Raw genomic sequence first — 23797 nt, 5'->3', positions numbered from 1 at the left:
TAGTAAGTATAAATATACAGTTAATGTTAATAAAACTTATCTGTTGAAGTAATCTTTCATTTTTTTTAACCATCGAAGACTATCTTTTCGAGTTCTCTCATTCACTGGTTCGGATAATCAAGATTTGTATAATTGACTCACTACTGTATTTCTATAAAAGTAGTGTAGTGCATTGATTAATTTAAGACTACGCCGAAACAAACTTGGATACACACGGAAATAGTAAATTATTTGCGCATTTCATTTGTCAGGATTGCAAAGCAGCACGGGACGAACTTGTTTATCTGAACCAGAGGATCCATGGAGAACATTTTATCGGGGATCCTACAAGATTTCCAGAAAATTCGAGCCGTAAGAAGCACTGTTAATTGAACAAGCGATGGAGATTTTCGATCTAGCTTTTACTATTATGACGGAGTCGATGATCCTGCGGTACGTGATGTTTTGAAACGAAATTCCAGCTTGAATCTCATCTAGAAACGGCTACATAAGAGCTTGGAAAAATGCAGACGGTCTGGCTGGCACCGTTGATGCAGTTTCGGTGCAGCAACCGCGAGAAATATAAAATCCTTCCAGCGACGACTTTGAATCGCGAAATTATTCAAAGTGTTTCACGCGGTTTCGGCCCGTACGCCCCGTATCCTTCTTCTCCGCGCCAGCTTCTTCACCGTTTCCCTTTCTTCTTTCCAAGAGGAACAAGAGTGTTCCCTCCATCACGACACGGCAGTTCCTGTTTCAAGCCATTTGCAAATGAACTTTCCATAAAATTTTATCACGCGCGCGAGATAAAGGAGAACGCCGCGCGTTTTCCTTTAATTTATACGGCTCTGCTGTTCCGTGATTTTTCTCGAGACCCCGAGATTCGAACGCGAGAGCCATCCTGAATTGTAATACCATTCTGCGATTAAGCAAGAAGCGAATGCTTCAAATCTGAACGGCATTTTGGAATTCTTTCGATTAAGCTCGTTTTTCATGGAAGCAAAGAACAAAAGGCACACCAAAATTCTGTGCAGAGGATATTCCACCTAACTTGACTATCTTAACCCTTTGTACTTCGAATAATTTTTCCATTTTCTTGCCAACAACTCCCTACTATTTTAAGCGTTTCATTTGAAATTTACTTCAAAGAACAGTTCCTTGACTAATGTTAAACAATTTTGTATACTAATTATATTAAATATTACTCAAGCTTTGTTGTAATTTATATTTGTGGAACTTATATTTGTTTGAAACTAAAAAGGAAGAACCAAACACATATAAAAACCAGTTACATTTACATTTCTCTTTCCCTGATGTCGAGACATACTCGACAAAGGAGTGCAAAGGGTTAAATATCTCGCATGATTTTTATGACAGGCAAAAGGTTAGAGGAGAAGAGTATTCGAAAAAATATTGGGCATTCTATATATAAAAAAAACTGAAGATTACCCTCACATCTCACAATCAATAAAAAAGCGAAGTATCAAAAAACAGATTACAGAACTGTATGTACCCCTGGAAACTGCGCGCGCGTGCAATACTTCTTTGAAAAACTTTATCGTACAAGCAATAACTTGGAGGTGGTCGACTAAGTTACGAGACTACAGTCCTACACTATGTATACAGATAATGATTTGCGAGTTCTGTACTGTTTATTGCGTCTATTCGAGCAGAGTCAGAGGTTATTATTCTACCTAATCATAAAGCAGGCAACGTACACGCGCAAGAAGTACACACGTGGACGGAACACACGAACATTTCCTGTTCCCTTCGCAGACTTACGACGCGACGCGACTTGGCGCGGCGGCTCGTGTTCGGTCGCTAAGGTTTACAATACCAGCAGTTCGCGCAGATAGGATAGCTGCCTCCGTGCAACGCGAGACACGTCGGCCGACGAGATAACACTGATTTCATTAGCGCAAATGAACTCGTATCACGGGGCCACTCGGCCGCTCGTTCGTTTGATTAAAACTCGTAAAAGTTTTCGGGCCGGTTGCACGTGGCCGCGTCTCCTACCCGTCGTCGGTCCTTCGACGCGCGCGGCTCGACGGGAACGATCCCGACGCGACGTATCTTCCGGGCATTCTACGCAGCGATCGTTTCAGCACGCGTCCGTCCACTTCCTCTGGGAAATTAAATTGATATAACAGCGGAATCTCGGACAATAAAGAGAACAAGTTCCTCTGGAAAAATAACTTTCCAGAGAAACGAGCCGACTCGCTCTGATAGCCGAACGACTTGCGCCATTTTCTTTCGAGTATACAGGGAGTACCACAAATGTTATATTTCCCTGAAAGAGGTGATTCCTGATGTCACTTGAAACAACTTTTCCCTTTACGGAAATGTTCTCCGAGGATTTGTTAAGGAGTTATTAACGAGAAACACGGACGAAACAGAGTTTTTCGTTAATAATCCCTTAACAAAGCCGCGATTTTCGCATAGGAAGTAATTTCAAATGACCTCATGAATCACCCCTTTCAAGAAAACAACATTTCTGGGACACCCTGTCTATATCAATATATTCATAGTCCATTTTCATTACCCACATTCCTTGTTGATTTTCCAGTACAGTTAGTATCCTACGACGATACACCTTTGTCGCTCGAGGTGAATATAGCAGAGTTGGGCATTAATCGATTAAAATTTTAATCAAGATTGATTGATTAATGTGTACGATTAAAAAAGGTAATCATTGAAAAATCGACGATTGATTCAATCGATTGATGAAGTTAATCGTCAATCGTTGATTAAAAAAAGAAATCATCGAAAAATCGGAGACTGATTCAATCGATTGATGAAGATAATCGTCAATCGTTGATGAAAAAATGAAATCATCGAAAAAAACATAAAAGCACGTAAACAGAGTATTATAGACCAAATGACAATACACATAAACTCAGTTTACATTTTTTTCAGTACTCATATATATGTAGTTTTGATTCCGTATTTCATTTTGAAATTTCAGCAGTTAATCATTAATCAATTATCCGATTGAAGATTACAATTGAGAGAAATGTAATCGTTAATCGCAATTAACGACTCAACTAAGAGATTAATTGTTAATTGCGATCAACAATTGAAATAGAAATTCCCCCCAACTCTAGTATCTAGTCAATTTTCTATAAATTACTAGGCAACGGAACCACGACCCTATCCTATATTTATAGTGGCGACTCGGTGGTGAAAGAGACATCGGCCAGTCCACAATGAGCCCTCGGCTTGTGACAATTGCAAAGGAAAATGTTGTTCAGAATGATGATTTTCACAACATATCTAAAGCTCATTGAAATCTAAGGACCCTTTTCTACAAGTTCACCAGAACAGGCATTCGCAGTAATAAAGAGGTAATAAAGTCGTTCGTCGTGTATCCCGGGAATAATAATAATAGTAATAATAATAATAATAATGTCTTATTCGCGCAATTTGCTCGGTAATTCAATCTATTCGACGAAAGGGAATTCCGCGAGCGGAAGGCCCGGAACGTCGCAGCGACATCGTCTAGAACTGCAAGCCCGACGGTGACGTTGAAAACGGATACGATAATACTCCGTCGCACGCTATCCGCCACCCCCATTACACCCTTTATCTTCCAGCACGTAGCCGAGCGGGGAAAATAGTCAAATCTGAACTTAAGGGGTTTCCCCACTTTGCTATTTTCCAATCACGAAATTATTTAGAAAATAATAAATAATTACAGAAATTGTAAAAAAGATAAAGAGTAAATAGTTTCAGTAGAGATTTAGTATTTCACTGAAATAATTATCGATCAATCTTGTAAAGTATAAAAATAGGATAGTAACATAAATACGTATATCTTTTTATTTATTAACCCAAGATAATTAGGCTTTCGTAAAAATTAGTCCACCAAGTGCATCAATTAATAAATCCAATATTAAACACGACTTCTACATTTCACATGCACTAGTTCTTTAGAAGCTAGTGTTTTTGTTGCTAAATAAAAAGCGTTCAATTATATGTACATTTATCTATTAGTTATAACTAAATCGTTCAAATTAGAAGGTATTTATAATTGCATAAATGTCACATAGTAATAACTTGACTTCTTATTTATTAAATCATTTAATTATCTTCTTCTTATTTATGGAATCATTCACAAGAGAATTTTCATTTTTAATAATTATGACAATAATTGTTATTGGATTTAACCATTCAAAACAGAGAATACATTTAGATAAAACTAATTGATAATGATAAAACTAAATTATGTAAATTGGATACTTTGCATCAACATTTATTACTTTTTAGAGATTAGTGAGATTACACAAGAAATTGTTTAGTTTTTAATACTTTAAAAACTAAATCGAGAGAATGAAGAAATAATGAAAAATAAAAACACGGTAGGGTTGAAATAATTTCAACTGTCACAGTAAAATTAGTTTTTGAATTTCCAGAAATTAAATGGGAACACATGTGCCGTGTCGAAAGTAAATCGAATAAAGCGGCTCCAAAAATAAGCTCGTTTAACGAATTGGTAATTTCATGCATTTGTTTATAAGATCAGAGTTGTGTATTTAAGGAAGCCAAGAAAACATTTCGATTTTCCGAAGCGTGAAAGTAGAGAGAGGGCTTAAAGTATTCGTCGTACCGACACGACGAGTACTCCGGCTGATTACCCGCCAACACGTGTCACGAGATACAACGGCGTCTCCATTTGTCAGCTGGACGCAATATAATGCCTCGGAATCGCCTCGTCGTTAATTCACTGTCCGCGATCATGATAATGCGTTGCTTATACACGCCGTCTACGTGATAGCGTCCCGGTTCCCCGTAGAAAATTGTTCTCTTCTGTTTCTGGTTGGCTTGTACACGATGCCTGATAAAACGTCCCGATATATACTGGGTTTCGTGATTTTGGGAGCCACGTTGACGAAGGGCTCTCCGCCAGTGTGAGAGTGTTCCGAAAACTGATGGGTATCTGAAGAACAATGATTGGGGCGCGTGGTAAATTTGATCAGGAGTGGACGATCGATCAGCTGCAGGACAATGATCCCGTAAAGGTAGCTAACCCGCTACAGAATTCATCTATGCATGCACCTAACTGCTTTACATTTTCGGTTATTAACCTGCTCGCAATTTCACTGAAGATCATTCCGTTGCTTCAAGATGAGATTATTTTGCGGCGAATGAGAAATTGCGAATAATTAATTTTGTCCTATGTCTTTGTACAATTTATTTCTCTTTCCTGAAACGAACGTAATAAACAAGTTTATTTTTGATCACACAATATGAATTTATGAATATGTTCGTCACTGATGCTAGTCTTTTTCTTTTTCCATCTCTTATTTATGCATTTATGATAAAAATGGGTAGGTCTAATTTCTGACAGTAAAGAAAGAAAGATTTAAATATACTACTATATTAGTTTTAACCTATTAAACATATTCAAAAAGAAATTAAATATTTATTTCACCCCAGCTTGTTGCAATTCACGTAGAAAGTTTTTATTTTGCATAAAGGTCCGCAGTCTAATAATTACATTGTACTTTATAATTGTATTTCAATTGTAAAAACGCATTACATTCCAATTTAATTGAATAAGAGACCAGAATTGCAAATTACTTTTAATTTTAATTGAATGAAGCGACTTTTCGAATCACGAAATAATTCAATATGTAATAGAATTACTTCGTAATTATAATTTGTGAAGTAATTCAATTGTAATTCAACACAACTCTGTTGAGTTCGTAACACATAAGTAGGTAAGATACGATTCTAAATAAAGAGCATTATACATATTTCAAATTCTAATCCGCAGTAATACGCACAAAATATTATCGATTTTCTTTTTAATATTTTCTTATGTTGTGTTACGTTTTGAGGTCCACCAATTTTTTTTTGTATTCAGAATTACTCTGAATGAGCCCTTTGCACTCGGAGCAATTTTAACTCGAAAATTAAACATTTCTACCTGTGATTTTTTAAATTCTATAAATATGAAATTGATGTAATACCTCATACAATACCTAAATGTTTGGTAATATTGATTAGATACCGACATATAAGGGTTAAAATAGTTTGAAACGGGTAAAGAATAAAATTGATCAAGGGCCAGAAATGGCCGAGCTCTCCGCGTTTCATCTGACTGACAGACATCCCAGCATCCGAGAGTTAATCTACAGAGCTTGGCGGTTGTAACTAATAACGAAGCACCCCGTACAATCTCCCGTGTTTAATCTTCGCGTTTCGCCGGGACGTTTTATCAGAGCGCAGACACGGGGCAATCAACGGAGGGTGCGGGCGGGTGGGCGCAGCGGCGCTAATAAACGCACCGGAGAATTTTCCTGACGTGTTTGGACTTTTAGCCGGTGATTAGCATTGAATTTCTCCGGGAAAGCGTTTCAAATTAAGCGCCACCGCACCTGAGCTTCCCCGTCTGTGTTTCGAGAGCATTGTCGTCGTGTGTGCTCGGAGAAAGAGCCACACTCATATTTCACTGTCGCGTCGTCGTCGAGCCGCTGCTGCGATCCGTTCAGAGAAACATTAAACGATATTATACGTAATGTATATCGCTCACTGCAGAAATACTCCTGCTAAACAGCACTGCAATTTTTGCTGAAAGACGATCATTCGTCGTCTATCGATCGGCAAACATTTTGCTTGCTAATGTGTCGATGCAATTTGTAAGCGAAGCGAGCCGTGTAATTGGTTTTCAAGTCGGCGCATAAATACAGTGTATCCCAAAAATGTTGTTGTTCCTCGGGAAGGGTGATTCTTGAGGTTACTTGAAATAACTTCTTTTACGAAAATGTTCTTCGCGGCTTCGTCAAGGAGTTATTAGCGAAAAACCGCGGAGCAATCAGAGCGCGGCTACAGCAGATGGATTCTTATTCTTTATGATAAGAAAAAAAATCTGAGGGGAGGAGTATTCAGTTCGGAGGGTGAAATGCGGTGATAGGCAAAACCTTTTCTCGAGGATCCTCTTTTTCGAGATGTAATGTCATCGAGGTTTTCTGAACCGCTTTCCGTATTTTAACGAGTCAGACTCGTCATGACGATTTTAGTCTAACAATACTAATGTTACGTGTTTCTGTTTAGATGAAATAAAATTTTATTCGTTTGTATTCAATACTTTAGCATTTTTGGGGATAAAGACGTTTTAATCACTGTAACTGTTAAATGCTACGGCAAGGGGTTAATGGTCGGCGCAGGACTACATATTTTCATTACAACAGTCTTATAGCTCATGGAAAAACAAATTCAACGATGTGCGATATGTTGACCTTCGCGTGACTTTCAACGAGAAAAGGTCTTTTCGCCTATTAACACATTTGCCCCTTCAAACCGAATACTCTTTTCCTCTGACCTTTTTCCTATCATAAAAGGTAAACGAGATATTTAAAATGGTCAAGTTAGGTGGAATACACTGTATATAGAATTTTGGTAGTATTATTTGTGTTTTAGGATACTCGATAAATTAATTGGGATCGTCTTTCCCGACTAAAGTGTCGAGACATGATTTTAGCTCTAGATGACGAGGCCAAATAAAAACATGAATACACAATAGAAATCTTTTTACATAACGATACAAATATTTTATCTTATAAAAAGACAGGATACATCCGATGTTTGGTATTAAATTTATTAATAGTATTATAATATTTTGTGGATCATCTAATATACCACAAGATTCAAACGTTGCTATTTAACTCCTTGCCCTACGATTTATTTTACGGTTTCAGTGATTAGAACTTTTATTGTGGTTCGTAATTTCCTAAAAAAGGAGAAAGTTTATATCTATTGTATACCTACATGTTCTCCAATAACTATACATTAACAAAACCAAAATATTTGCCGCCAAAATGGCAAAAATGGGAAAATGTGGTCGATCAAAACGGCACATACTTGATTTATTAAACTTCATTTAAAATATGTGAAAAGCTTGATTCATTTCTGCATTAAAATACGAAGAAACTTTTTCCCCGAACTATAGAATTTCATCTCTCGGTTTAAAGGAGATCAATAACACACATTAGATGCTCTGTTCAGAATCTTCAACACAAGTCTGACACGATATTGTAGGGTAAGGGGTTAAGATGGTCAAGTTAGGTGAAAAACCTACATGCGAGGGACAAATTCTTTTTCATAATTTTGACTTGTATTGGTTTTTATAGTGTCTTATAGTATTGTCGAAGGCTACATAACTGGGTAGAATTATTCCATTTCGTGTAATAGTGTAATTGAATTTTTCTCAATTCGAAGGAAATCGTGTCAGGACTTCTGCGGCACAAAGGATCCTTTCAGATCAAGCTCAGGAACAATTCTCGAAGGGAGGTTCGTCCGTGGTGGGTGCAGTTTAACGAGAAAGGGAACGCATTCGTGGGAGACCGTAGGAAATTAGGAAAAGAAATTTACAAACGTCTGTGCCTAACAACAAGCGGCCCAGTTTTCCGCGTGACTGTTCCTTTTATGTCAGCTGTAATTTCATTTCCTTCGAGACAGGCTAACCTTCGTGGCCTCGACGCGATTCTATCGAACACTCGAGATCCCCGCCCCAACAATTTAGGAAAATCCGGTACACGGAGAGACACTGTGAGGTAGTTTTCTCCCTTTAAACGAATTAAAGAGCTAACCTAACCCCTCGGAGGCCACGATTTACTCGTAGAATGGACTAGCCAGTTACGAAAAGGAAGATCACGGTAATAATAGTTCACCGCGCTACTCTAGCCGCGTCTATTCAGCCTGTCATTCGCGTTCTGCGGTCACCATTGTGATTTGCAATGGTAACCCTTCGCACATCCTGCCTATTGTCGCGGAAACGCTCGTTGATCAACCATCATTTACCCCTCCACCTTGCTGTGTCTCGCCTTTTCTTTAGTTCTCACGCCTTTCATCAATTTTCTTCTTCAACTTTGTATACTCAAGAATTTTCTTCTTTGTCCAGAAAATTCTCAGTCTCTCCCAATGGTCAATCTTATTTTAAACGATAACAGAGTCGAGTCAAATATTCGCTATTCTGATGGACCACTTTCAACTGTCTTCAGAATGTCCAATGATGGACATAAGTTAATTGCGGATTTTATGTAGAATTCCGAAGACGGTAGGGGAACGTAAGAATATTATTACATTATTTTTGACACAGTAAAATTATCAGTAGAACTACATTTTCATTTAGCTGCTGCTCCCTACAATTGTGCATTAAAACAGAGCTATATGGACTAATTACAGAGTATGTAACAAACAGAAATGCCTATCACAATCATGTTACATCTGGATAAAAGTATTCGCATATATTCAGAAATCTATGTTTACAATAATTACAATAATATACAGGGTGAGGCACCTAAGACTCCCCCCGAAAATATCTCCGTTGTTTTTAGTAATATGAAAAAATGTTTCACGAAGAAAATATTTGGTCCAGTGGGGCAATTATTGTGACGGAGAAGGTTTTTTCTCTGGGTCATATTTTCCGATATTTCAAGGTTATAGTCGTCTTTTTAAATGGAAGTATTACGACGTATTTTGATTAGTGTAACATTATAGCTAATGAAAAGGCAAATTCAGTCATGTAATCAGGCATGAATATCGTATTTGTACGTTAAGTTATGCTATTTGTTTGCCAAATAATATGTAATATTCAGTATAATTAAATATATATTAGTATAATTACAATAAGGATGACTGAAGATCGTCCTGTCAGTTGCCTTTCTGACAATGTAGAGTGTAGAAGCTTGCTGAACTGTGATACACTTTCAAGAAAGAATAAAATGAAAAGAAACAGTCCAGGTGCAAGATGATTGTGCAGACACTTCTATTTACTATTTATTTTGTCAACAAATCATGAATAACAGACAGGTGTTCCCATTCGAATGGCCCACCCTACATAAAATCACTTCGGAATAATACTGTAATTGATTCACAACTAACGAAACTCATTTAGCGACACTCGTCCTCGAGAGGGGGTTGAAAAACTCCCACTCGAGAGCAACGCTAGAACGAAATCTCCGATTTCACACTTTCTCATAAATTAATTCATCCTTTCCTTTCATCTTGCCTGTTTTCTCCCCCGTCGTGGAAGTTTTTACATTTCTCTCTCGGTGGCTCAATCCTTCTCATCCCGTTCTTCGTACGTCCCGAGCAACCCTATCTGCCTCCGTCGTCGGCCCCCTCGGCAGCCAACCTCGTACCAGTTCCCTCTTCGACACAGTCCTCTGTTCAATTCCAACCGGAAGCATGTAAGTGCATAATGCTAAACGAGGAGAGCACTGTGCGCGCATATATCGGCCGCTCCGTGTTGCGAAACGTAGACGCGCGTGTGCATGCATACGCTCGGTCCGGTGCGGCACGGCGAGTCGTGCGAAAATAGTCCGTTTGTCGGTTATGCGAGTCCTGGGCCTCTTTCAACGACCATTTCGCCATGATCGAGCCGGGCCAAGCCAGTATCCATCCGCAACTGGATGATAATAATCGTTTCAAAATTATACGTTGCTGTTTGGCACGCCATTATTCTTGTTTCTTATAAAATATAAAACACTCAGCCAACGTTTCCACTTAGTGACAGGAAACACAGCGCGTACACGTCACATTGTGCACCTGATCGCTGGGGGCTTAAGTAATAGGGGGTCTTTCGTATTTCATGCAACTGGTGGTAATTCAGACCTCGAATCGTTCCACATGGCGAATTTTGTTTTTACTGTATACACCCTGTATAAACTTGTTTGCCCAGACTCGAAATAAGTTATTACATTTGAGGTGCGGTACGTTACAATTATCCGGTTGGAAGATGTATGCCTTTTTGAAGATTTTAAACAAAGCCTAATGAATAGACTCCGGATTTCATGCGTTTATGACAAAAATATGCAAGTGCAGCTTAAAACAGTGAAAATATTCAAAGAATTTGAGAGTATTAACATATTATTTTCATCACCATGTATCGGATATATATTGTTTTATAAAAATTACAAGACTGAATTTATTTAGATTTGTCACACAATTTTCATAATAATATGTGCTCGAATAAACAAATTTATTGAATAATTTCGAATGGAAGCATCATTATAATTTCAATAATTAAAAAATAAACAATGTGAAAGCGGTCATTTGACCGATCGCAGTACGGGTAGTGTAAAGTGGCCCTTAGACGATCAATAATATTGTCAATATTCGCTTCGATATTCACGGAGGACCATATTGATGGAAATATTGATCGTCTAGGAGCGTATTGAAGCGTCCTATCAATATTGACGAATATTGATAGAAAATTGTATTTTCTATCAATATTGATCGCGAAGTGAGAACATGGCTGACCCACCGAGCTCCCCTTCTAGTGATCAGGGTTCCGTTCGGGATAGGGATTTCACAATCCTGCGTATAGCGGCTATATCGTGATTATCCGGAATTGTGGCGTGTGAAGTCAAAAGATTATTTTAACAAAAACAAAAAAGCAATTGCAATGCAAAAAATTGTTGACGCAAACCAGACTTTACGGTTGAACAATTAAGAAGAGAATGGAAAAGCCCCGACCATGCAGCACGAATATTTTTGCCAGAATGAGTATTGGTGAGAATATTGAAGCATATTGATGCGCGCTTCAATTTAGAGCGTCAATATTGAAGCGAATATTGACAATATTATTGATCTTCTAGGGGCCACTTTAAAGGATGAAATGAATTTGTATTTTATTCCTGCTTCCCACAATCGATGCAGAACATTTTCATTTGGCGTAGAGATCCGCAGTCTATTTATCACACGAATATGTAATTTATATCGGGTAATCAATTGTTAGTATATTCCTCTGAATGCGAGACATATGTTTGAGCGGTGCACTCAAACTGTGAAGGGTCTACTCTATCGAGAAGTCTTTTTGTAAGTAGTCTCCTTTCTCCGAGCAGACCGCAACCCCTACGAAAATAACTGAGAAACCGAACCACGACGCGGTTAGGATAGGTTAGTTTCCAGACGGAACAAATTGGGTCATGACACAGAGTAACAGCTCTTGAATTATGCGTGAGACGCCATAGGGTCGCCGCTCGGAACTACACTACATACATTGTGGTTTACGAGTACTTACCCACTCGGAGGAGTTTTCCTTTTCATCGAAGCTATGAATAACGTACCCAACCTTTTTCGCCTGAACCTACCCGCCACAACCATTGATTCCTGCAAACCAGCATTTATTCAGTTCCTCCATGTTACCTATATTTTCTGAAACTCTCCGTGAGAATAATACAAATTATAAATAATATGCAAATACCGGAACAGAAAACTGCTTTCAACTTATTTTCACTTTGTAACTGAAATTTGTTTCTACACACTATCCAATAAGGTGAATAACATATACTTATAAGTAGCACAGAAATGGATTTTTTTAACCTGTTTCATATTATTTAATTAAAAATAAGATTTTGGCCAAAATCTAACGGGACAAAATGATAGCACACGTGTACAGAAACTTCAAATATTTATAAATTCCTGAATACTATTTTGTATTTTGAATAGTTAATAGTTTTTAATATTGTTCTCATTTAACTTTTCACACTTTCACAAGTTCAAAATAATACATTGGTGTGTTTTTAAATCATTTTAATCTCTCCACTGTTTTAAAATGCACCTACTCATTTTTGCAATAAATGCATGAAATTAGTGATCACTAAACTGTGGATCTTCAAGAAATGCTGTAATACAAAATTTCACAGAATCTGGTACAATTTTTATTTATTTCAGATCTACAAAAGCTACTACCGCTGAAAATCAGATTTTATTTGTTTCCATTTTCTCTTAAAATTTTCCTACAAAGATTGAAAATTGAATAAACATCCGCAGTCTAATGATCGCATTACCTTTGCTGTGATTTGTGCTCCGATGCAAGTGACATTGTAATTGCTATTAATACCTGTGTTTTGGAAATGTGAACATCGAACTCTTGTTCACGACCCGACGACAGCACGACGCTGACTCTACGTAATTTGCATTATTCGGCAGCATGTAGCTGTCGCAGCATTATGAAAATAGCTACATGCGCAGCTGTGTGCATCCGAATAATGGAAATTACGCTGCCGAATAATGCAAATTATGGCTCGTTAACGTAAAAATAGGACTTTTGAGGGCGATCGCGGCCTAGAGTGATCTTTTATCTAGCGCTTTTGACTCCTGAAAAACCCCATCGCATGCATTATCGAGAAATGAGAAGGCGCATCCCACACCCTTACAATCATGGAAAAACGAGCATAGCCCCTTAACACTAGGTTTACGGAGCTCTAGAAATAACTATTTCACATTATTTTATTAACACAACAAGAATGTGTATATCCAAATTTTTGGCCATTTTTCCAATAATATATACCCAAAGAAATAGATTTGGCAAATAATTCCTCGGAGAAGCATCTTTACAATCTTAATAGTCGCAAATTAAGGATACAAATTATATACGAATATTCTTGCTCATTTTGCAATTGTCGGATACTAATTGTGAGGCAATCAAATGGTTCGGTAAAAGAGAACGCATTAAATTGACGCATGACTCATTGTTGCAGTGAGCTATGCCTGTATTTTGATTAGATTACGCCGCATCTCTATGACATTCAACAGAACGGGGCTTGATTTCGTGATCTCATGTTTCTATGTATACTACACACCACAGTGTTTCATAATCTCCGAATATTGATGTAACGCATCTTTCTAAATCGTGTCCAAAGTTTTCTCAGCTTGAGCCGAAAAAAACTTTCAAGGGAAATGTTGTTTGAAATGGTGAGGACCATTTTCTACAAGTTCACCGACGCCTTGTTAACTAAATTTACGGTTTAATATATACGTTTAGCTGTCCAAGTACATACAAAAGCGAGAAATTTCAAGGTTTTATGCATTCATAACATTCTTTAATGTTTAAAGCTCAGTAAAACGGTTAATGGAGTGAGAGAGATTTTTAGTTTCTTTTTCAATAAAAATCTATATCTCTACAGAGATCCACAATGTTTTCATAGTATTGAATTTTAATATTTTTGAATTGTCGTGTTCGATACGATAATTTTTGTTTGTCGTAGTTCGGAGTTTCCGTTTCGCAGACATTAAACAGAAGATATCCGAGTGGAAAACGATATCCATTGAATGACCAATTACGTTATCACTATTACTCTCATGAAACATTGCTGTAATATAAGTCTCCATATCAGAGCGATGAACCGTTCTGATAAGGCAGACCATTTGTTCCACCCGTTTTTAGTGTAGACGCAAAGACAAATATCGTAGCTCATGCTTTTCTACAGCTCGATTAAAATGAGTCGACTTCACTATCCAATTTGTCATCAAATTTGTTCGGTCTAATAACTAATAAGCTAATAGTCTTAGAAAATTCTCCAATAATTTTCTTGACGAATAGCAAAATTATTGTGGATTTTTATGTTCTTGATGATTACTAGACTGCGGATCTTTATGCGATTATGGCTTTTGAACATTTTCAAAAAATGCTAGGTTATAAAATATGACAGAATATAGTACGATTTTAATTTATTTTAGATCTAAAAATGCTACTGCCACGGAAAACAAGATTCCATTTTACTCCGATTTCTTAAAATTTGCGTCTACAACAATTAAAAATTACATAAACATCTACAGTCTAATGGTTGCATTAATTTACATTCGAGGCAGAAGGTCACTGGATATCGTATAAAATTTTGATTATTGACGTAAGGGTTAGTACGTGGAAGATACTATCTGCATATACATTTCTACTGAACCGGAGGAGATAGCAGCACAATATGATATCCAAAGCAGCAAATAAAGTGAGCGGAGGGGAGAAAGCGGTGTCGATTGAATTGGTATTTATCAGGATAATAGTCTTCGACATCAACGGCAGGTCTTTGGTGTTCATCGGAATTAGTTCTGTCCACCATGTATTCCTAATTAACAAACTCCGTCGGAAACAATCCTCAAAGACAGCGCGGAGGCAGTTGATTTTCGGAGTCGCATTAAGGCCGATATTCGAAGCCTGTTGCAGCGAATTGCATCGATGCAGCGGAACGAGGAGGTGGATTCGACCTGGAAGGGTGCCTGGGGCAACGTAACCGGGGGATTTTGGTCTGGGTTGGAATCGTCGTGTCGGTACCGGGGAGCCAGGACGGGCTGAGTAACGTTATATAGGCCGTCCCTAGAGTACAACCATGCCTTTGGCTTTGATGTTCAACCCCCACCTCCCGATATACCCCCTCTATCCCAGTCCATTCAGTCACGTGATCTTGGCCGTCGTTTATGGCAACTAATAGGTAAAGCCCTACACAGGAATGCCACATTATCAGGCGGGATAGACGGAACGGGTTGACGGTAGCGCGAATCGAAGGCTGACCGCCAGAAGGTACCTTGCGAGTGGTAGACACAGGCAGTATTCGGTCTGAGTCGAGAGAGGATCGACAGGCCCCGGATGCTCCGTGGATGCCTCACGGCTACTCGGACACGTATCCACTGATTCGGCATATCGTGAAATGCAATTACCGTGTCGGATTGAACGGCTTCGAATTACTGGACGGATGCGGTGCAGAGTCGCGCAGGAAATTCCTGCCGCTGACAGTCCCTCGTTGCATCGCGCGATTGTTTTCCTCTTTCTCCCGATACTGCCCCAAAACTAGCACTGGGTCACTAATACGATGATTTTATACGAAATTATTATTTTGAGAAAAAGAAACCGTTCTATCTCAGGAACATCATCAGTGAAGCTACTAAACCGTTCACCGGCCAAATTGATTAACTACCTTTTGAATTCTTTTTCATTTTTCTTTCACAACACTTGATTGACGCTTTAATTTTATCATTTACAGTAAATCTGAATGATTAGGCTCAATACCATTTAATGATAAAACACGGAATAACTTATACACTTTTATCAATTTTCTCTAGACTTCATTTCGTGGAATTAATCGCAAATCTACTAATTTTTAATGATTTTCGAAATAGGTTCAAGATTACTAATTTTAGTGTGGTTTTACCTTTTAACATGTTGACTAGAATATCACTCATACCTGAACGACGGAATTATTTTTCGAAATGATATGAAATGTAAGAGGATTGAAAAAGTAATTAACATTATTAATTTTAACTACTGAGTTTTCGTTTTTCCACTTTTTGTGACCGCTGAGTGGGAGGTTAAAGTATTAAATTTGAGTCTGCAACCAGAGTTGGGCATTAATCGATTAAAATTTTAATCATGATTGATTGATTAATGTGTACGACTAAAAAAAGAAATCATCGAAAAATCGACGATTGATTCAATCTATTGATGAAGTTAATCGTCAATCGTTCATTAAGAAACGAGATCATCGAAAAAAACATAAAAGCACGTAAACAGAGTATTATAGACCAAATGACAATACACCTAAACTCAGTTTACATTTCGTTCAGTATTCATACAGTTTTGATTCCATATTTCATTTTGAAATTTCAGCCGTTAATCATTAATCAATTATCCGATTGACGATTAATACTCGTTAACCGCAATTAACGACTATACTAGGAGATTAATTGTTAATTGCGATTAACGAATGAAGTAGAAATTGAGTCGTCAATCGTTGATTAAATTTCTGCCCAACTCTATCTGCAACCATAAAAATAAATGCCCCTTATTATTGTCGATCTTATTACTATTTATATTACTTTTATAATAATGTAAAAATGAGACTATAATTGCTGGTCGAGCGTACATCGTTTTCCTCTTTGATATTGCCGGTTTGCTGCAGGATACTCGTTCGATGTTTCCGCTGAAAGGGTTAACGAGTATAAAGTGAAAGGAACATGAGAAAACGCAAGGGTTAAGAACGATCCATTGAAATAAGCGATTGAGCTATTAGGCGAAAGCCAAGAGGAAGTCGGTAAATCAGTAGGGACTCCGGGGACGTCACCGAGGGTGGAGAAGCAGGCGAAGGGCGACGTCTACGGCTTAGGTGGACGAGGAAGGAGCCAGGATCTCCAGTAACAGGATGTAATTATGATCGGTGAGATACGTCACGCGTAACCCCCGTATTGACGTCCACAAATCACGATGCACGGCCGACCGCGCCGGTATCTCACCGGCTCCCGGTCCGATCCTCAAATTCGGACGGACTTAACGCGAACAGTAAATCCAAAATTATGTACGCATGTCCGACCAGGTCGACGTAGATTCTCGCGAGAAACGTGGGCCACTTCGACGAAGACTAACCGCGATGCTTAATCATTAAAAGTAATTGATCGTAAAATTACAGTATTTTTATTAAAAAATTATTTGCCTTCCAAGATAAGTTCTTTATTGTTAAAACCCCTTCGTTTGTCAAAAATTATTGGAATGATTTTCTTCATACAAGTTTTCCTTCGACTTGAAGAGTACTAATGGAGATAAATAGCTCCTTGAAACTGTAACAAAGCCCTTGAATCTTCCTCACGCTTCCCTTCACTTCGAAGAAGGTATTCACGAATTTTCGATCGACGATCTGTCTTGGTAATTGTATAATTCCTGAAACTGTCAGAACTTCAACCATTTGCTACAATTTCGTACTTCCTTTTGCATCCTTTCAATCAAACTATCACATCGAGCAACTTTTCAGGCTGTTCTTCGCATCGTAGGATTACAATTCGATTTTTCTCGAGTCTATCTATGGACGTCGACGAAGTTAACAGTCGGACAGCGGTCGTTCAGGCTAATTGTAAGAGCTGAGGAGGTAGCAGGTCACTGTGACCAGAGTTGTACTCATTGAATTACGCCTTTTAATTATATTGTAATTGTCTTTAGGTTTTAGATTTCAGGATGTAGAATTCCGGATTTTTTAAAAAATTGAAAAATTTTTGATTAAACAAGAGAGAGTGAAAAAGAGAATGAATGATCAGAATGTGGAAGATAAAAAAGAATATGCTGGATAGGGGCATTGTAAACAAAGTTCAAAGTTCAATTAACACTGTAATTAAATTATATTCTGGTCGCATTACATAATTCAAAACATTCAATCAAATGAATTGCTAAGTACGCTAATCATGAAATTCAATGTATGTAAAGCCATAATTATGAAACCGTTGTGATATCAAATAGTTTCTGTTAAAATTTGAGAACAGATGGCCATGTAGTTTTTGACATTTGATCTCCACCAGGTGAAAAAACTAAATACAGATACAAACATACATACTAAATACACCCCATTAATTCGAAATTGCATTGTACTTTGTAGTTGCATCTCAATTGTACAGACAAATTACATGTTAATTGAATTGAATGAGAGACTTGAATTACGAATTAACCCGACACCGTCGCGTCGGCCGATTGTTACGCCACTAAATAACACACTGAAATTTATCGTCATCAATAATTAGCTACGTAGGAACGTCATTAACACCGGTGTTTGTAATATTTTTATTGCCTGTTACAAATACCGATAATTGTTGCTTTAATTCAAAATATTTAATCGTCCATCAACTTTGTTTGTGTCAATCCCCATTGTACCGCAAAATTAGACAATTTTTCCGATGTCCTTGTAATTGCAGGCATCGACATACACGGCCCCCCAATTACTATCATATTTGTTTTCCATCCGGAGTGTTTGCTCGGCAAACAAAATAGCTAAAGGGGTACAAGAAATAGGGTAACGCGAAAACAATGCAAGCGGCTCCCCTCGAGGGGCGAGGATGCATTTAGTGTCAACAGAATTGAAACTTTAACGATCAACATTTTACCTACTGCGAACACCGGACACGCCTCAGGTTTCACACCTTCTTGTCCCATCCCTTTTGTGTCCTCGGTTTAATAGCTGAAAAACGTAGCTACTAAATCACGACTGGACCAGCCACAATCGTTCCTAAACTTTCGACGGGGCCTATTAGTATAAATACGGTTATAATGCAGACCTTGGGGTTGGAAAGGGTATAAACAGCCAGTAAATCAAGCATTCCAACCCTTTCGCAGGAGGGACTTCAGAGAACCCGAAACCAGAACGAAAGTTTTTTAGATCCCAGAACCAGATATTAGTAGACTGCGCATCTTTATGGATTTATAGCAAAATTGAGTAGATGAAATTCGAAGTTGTTGGAAAATTTGACAAATTGAAGATGTCAATATATGATATTTCTCCTCTATTAAAACCAATAAGGGAAGAAATAACATTCGAATCAGATTCTATCCCTTGCAATCGATGCAGACAATTTTTATTTTGCATAAAGATCCGTGGTCTACTAATGAGAAATACTAACGTACTGTACCTGGATTCTAAGCACTAGTTCTCTTTCGACTTTCTTAATTTTTACGAGTTTACCTTAGCTGTAACTCTTAACTACCATAATAGATAGACTGTGAGACTGCTTTAATTTTTCACTCGTTGTCAGTCTTATTTCGCTTCCTGCATACTTTTCAATTTGAGTTCAATATCAAATTCGACAAATTATTAGTAATATAACAGTTAGGAGTTAATCAATTTTCAAAGACAGTGCCCGGAAAACAATCTCGCCGAAATAAATCCCTAACTATACATCGAAGGGTCTTAGATCATGATTACTAGAATATAATATCTAAAAATAAAAGAAAAGAATATATAATTTTTCTACGCAAACCTTGTTAACTTTCACGAGTTCACTTTCCTTAGCGATTGGCTGACCTTGGCTGAACTTTTTCGCGAAAAGCCGTTAGTTCCACTATTTTGATTAGGTCTAAGTTAAGTTTGTGGTGGAGGCGGATCTAGGTGTGCCTCTAAAACACCTGTTCCGTAAGTTTCTGTAGTATTTTGTAAATATGTCGAAAACAAAGGAAAATAGGAAAAAGTTGTGGAGAATGAAGACTTTGACAACATGTTTGAAGCTCGTCAAAATAGGTGGAGCATAACGAAAATATTATGAATTTAATAATTATTGTTAAATGACAAAAAACAAAAAATTCCCAACACACGTATCCGCTATTTTGGTCCATAGATTATGTACACAGAGTTACATAAATATCGGTAAACAATCAATAAGAAATATTGCAAGAAAAAGGTAAATTTTTGGAACATTAATTAAACAAATCATTTTTCTGAAATATATACACGAATTTAAAACAAAATCATCGTCCTAGATCGTCTAGTTCCTGAGATATTAGCAAAAATAGGGTGTTCACCCTCAATTTTTAGGGCTATCTTCACCCTTTAATATGAATGTCTATAGCTAAAACAAAAATACGTGTAAAAAGTTTTTCAATGTCCCTTGTTAGTACCACATATTGCGTTTGGTCGAAAACTTATTGTCAGGGGTAGTGCAATGACTTTCCTGGATTGGCCTCGACGACCCAATACTTACATGGTTTACTGTTCCGTTGATTCGATCGGTAAAATTCGAGACTAGGGCTGTAACTTTCCTTCGAAGAAAAAGTTACAATCCTACTGAATACGTGAGTTTTGTCAAGCGCCAAGCCTGTCTTGCCTTTCTTTTCATTTAGTCCGCGATATCCGATTTCACCGAATTTAATAAAACTCATTAAAATTTTGTTTGCAAAGTATTATTTTTTAAGTACATTCGTGATATGATCCCGAAATTTATTAATAGAATGTACTCTTTTAAATTTAATTTAAGTACGAAAAATCAAAACGGAAAGTTCAGTGTCAGTCACCCGTGACTGAAAGTTAATATTTTTATTTATCAAAAATCGTGACATGGTATGGTGCTCGTAAGTTACAACTTCATACGTTTCGAAGACTTTGAAATTTCGAGCACTTGGAAGACTTCGAAGCTTCGGAAAAGTTACAGCCCTATTCGAGACAGTGTGTCCAACAGACGAAAAATCTTTTGCTTCCCCTAAATGGACATCGGAGGGCTGTGTAAGCGCCGCGATATTCAACCAGTCATTCTTCACCACACGCGTATCTTTCGGTTGGTTCTGTTCACCGGAAACCTGGCCGGCGAACAAACCCCGTCGGTCACGCCTCTTTGCAAGGGAGGCGGTGGTTCGAGCGACAGTCCTCGATACAGATAAGTCATGCCCGTCATTTTTCATCGGCCGTTTTCAACGGTCGGCCGAAAACCAGCCGTCGTCGCCGCCTCGTCGTTAACGGAGCGTCGCGTCGCTGCTCGCAGCGGACTTTTCCACGACCGAGTGCTAGTTTTATCTCTCGCTTCCACCCTTAATTTGATTAATCGAGGAGGATCTTGACCCTCCGTTGAGGCATTAATCACCATCCTCCGGTCGTATGCATACATGGCCACGGCATTAAAGCTCGTCCGCGGTACGTGAACGAGAACCGACTGCCATTTGTTACGTGAATGCTTGTTTAGAGAAGGTTTACACACTCGACCGGCTCTCTCTGTCCCCTCTTTTTCTCTCTTTCTCCACCGTGGATATTAATGGCGGATTAATGCGACGATCGTCCGGAATGATTCGCCGAAGCGGTCCATGTCTTCCGAACGACCACTCCTCAGCTCGTTCTCTTCTTTTCTTGAGGTTGCTGAGAACGAGGACCACCGGCCAGATCATTCGTTTCAGCATCGTGTTCGCTGATTTCTGGTTCCACGGAATGCTTTCGTGAATTGCTAACTTTGCAAGCAATCGAGGAAGATTGTTCCTGTGCACGATGTTACCACGAGGCTTCTCAATCTTCAGCGAAGCTACAAGAAATTGATTTAACCCCTTGCCGTACCATTTTCTTTACACTTACAGTAATTAAAACGTCTTTGTCCCCAAAAACGTCGTAGAAGAGAAAAGAAAATTTATATTCTTCGTATGGCTACATTTATTTTAATGCTTAAATATTCATCATAAATTAATCAAATTTTATTTTATTTAAAAAGAAAGGCGTAGTATTCATGTTTGTTAGACTATGTTTAAATTCTTCATGACGAGTGTGAGCAGATCAAATGCAAAACAGTGCAAACGTTTAGAGAATTTAAAGATTATTTGCAACTCACTAAAATTGTTCGGAAGAGACATACATGTATATACGTCGCTTCTGTTCCTTGGAATTGATGCAGATAACTTTTATTCTGCATACAGGTCGTCTCAAAATGTTATATTTCCTTGAAAGGTATGATTTCTCAGATCCTTTGAAATAACTTTTTCCTTTGCGGAAATGTTCTCCATAGCTTTGTTCAGGAGTCACGAAAATTCAATCTAGTAGCAGCAACTATCTTTTTTTGCGAATATCTCGAAAACCAAAAGAGAGCCGCTATTATATGAAAAGGAAAAAGTTGTTAAAAAAGTCGAAATCTACAACATGTAAATTTCATCAAAATCGGAGAAGAGTGCCTCTTTGTAAATGATTACCATTTTTTCTTTACAGATACTTTTTAAACAGGTATACATTATAGTTTTCAGCAATTTTCACTTCCGCACTGTTTGCCAGTTTAAAATTATTCAAGTTTGAAGATGGCCTACTACTCACACCGCAATATTCCGCATTTGTAGAATTTTAACACAAGAACTACCGGATGAATCAAAATGACTTGCTCCTGATTTCTTCTCTATTAGAAATGTTAAAATATTTAAAGTACATATTTAAACAAAACTGGTACAAGATCTAAACAAATGCAATTTTGTCATTATTAAAAGGCAATGTATGCCAATTGCGTTTAGTGCTCGGTAGTTCTAGTGTTAAAGAAATGAATTTTTAGGCTGTCAAGTGAGTCCCGATGTTCTTTTTTGCGTCATTGGAAACTGTAAATACGGCCTTTACATTACTTTTTGTACTACGATGTATGCAGCAAACGCAGAGTGCATCGCCTCGCGGTCACACTGAAAATGCCCAATAGTTGCCACGATTTTTCAGACACAGCCGATAATCTGGAACAAAAATATTTCCGACAAAACTTAATCGATATTCAGTCATCTATAAAACCCAATACAAGAAATTATAAAATACTCTTTTAATAAAAAATTATGGCCAACTTAATTTTAATAGATACTGTTGTAGCTGACGTCAAGACGAAATAATGCTAAAATAGTTTTGGCCAACTTTTTGGGGCAAGTACTCCACTGTGCGGTGGTGGGCGTAGTGTTAATAAATGTCACATAAACATAGTGTTAAATTATATTAAATTCTAGTGAAGCTCCCATTGCTACACTTCGTTGAAGCTGAACTGTTATATATGCAACGAAGCAAATCGTTGCGAGTTGGGGATCGTCATTAATCTTCGATCATCGTACAGCCGTTTTGCTTGCCCCTGAAAAGGTGACGCGAGCCGAAGGATCTTCATCCGTGCACACTGCACCCTCCAGTCTCATGACTGACCAGCGTCCAGTTTCGTTGCCATTCAAGTGTCCCGAACGAATCGGGATTACGGTTGTCACGCCTCTCCTCGCAGAGAACGTGCTGCACAGTCCTCGATACAGATAAGTCACGGTCTGTCTTGGCCACGTTCTTTTTTTCACGAAGCGACGAGACCCTATTTCACAACGGACACCCCAGTGCCGCTAATCTAACTGGACAATTACTCATTTACATTCTGTCAGCGGGATGAACGCTTCTTACATCTGACCTTAAGATCGCGCGGACCGTACATGAAAGTATCAGCTCACTGTTAATAGGAATGCTTGTGGTCCCACATGGGAACATATTCAAATTACTCAAGCCGATTTTCATGAAATTTATGTGAGAGTTAGTCTTAACCTTCTAACTGTGGGTCACGAGTACATTCGTCGTCATTGAAGATCACTATCACCTCTTAGAAATTGTTCATTTTAATTCAACGAATAACTTAATAATGCCAGACTATTCATATTGCTATAAACTATAATGTATTTACGTTAATTGATTTAATTAATTGATGAATTTCATTTAGCTACTGATTGCTAGACTACGGATCTTTCTGCTGAATAAAAATTGTCTGCATCAATTAAAACTAAATTGAATATTATTTCTTCCCTTAATGATTTTAATAGAGGAGAGAAATCATGTATTGA

At 37.9% G+C, this 23797-nt stretch overlaps 1 long non-coding RNA gene across 1 annotated transcript in view; it reads right to left on the bottom strand.

The window, feature by feature from the left end:
- Positions 1-13371: 13371 nt before the first annotated feature.
- The window catches only part of LOC143207599 (uncharacterized), a 124695-nt gene continuing 114269 nt past the window's right edge, over positions 13372-23797 (bottom strand). Inside the window, exon 4 of the long non-coding RNA XR_013008697.1 lies at positions 13372-22678. This is a non-coding gene — a long non-coding RNA (uncharacterized LOC143207599). The remainder of the gene's footprint in view (positions 22679-23797) is intronic.

This window comes from Lasioglossum baleicum, chromosome 3, assembly GCF_051020765.1.
Source record: "Lasioglossum baleicum chromosome 3, iyLasBale1, whole genome shotgun sequence".
Taxonomy (NCBI): Eukaryota; Metazoa; Arthropoda; class Insecta; order Hymenoptera; family Halictidae; genus Lasioglossum; species Lasioglossum baleicum.
This window is presented reverse-complemented; position numbering and strand designations above follow the sequence as displayed.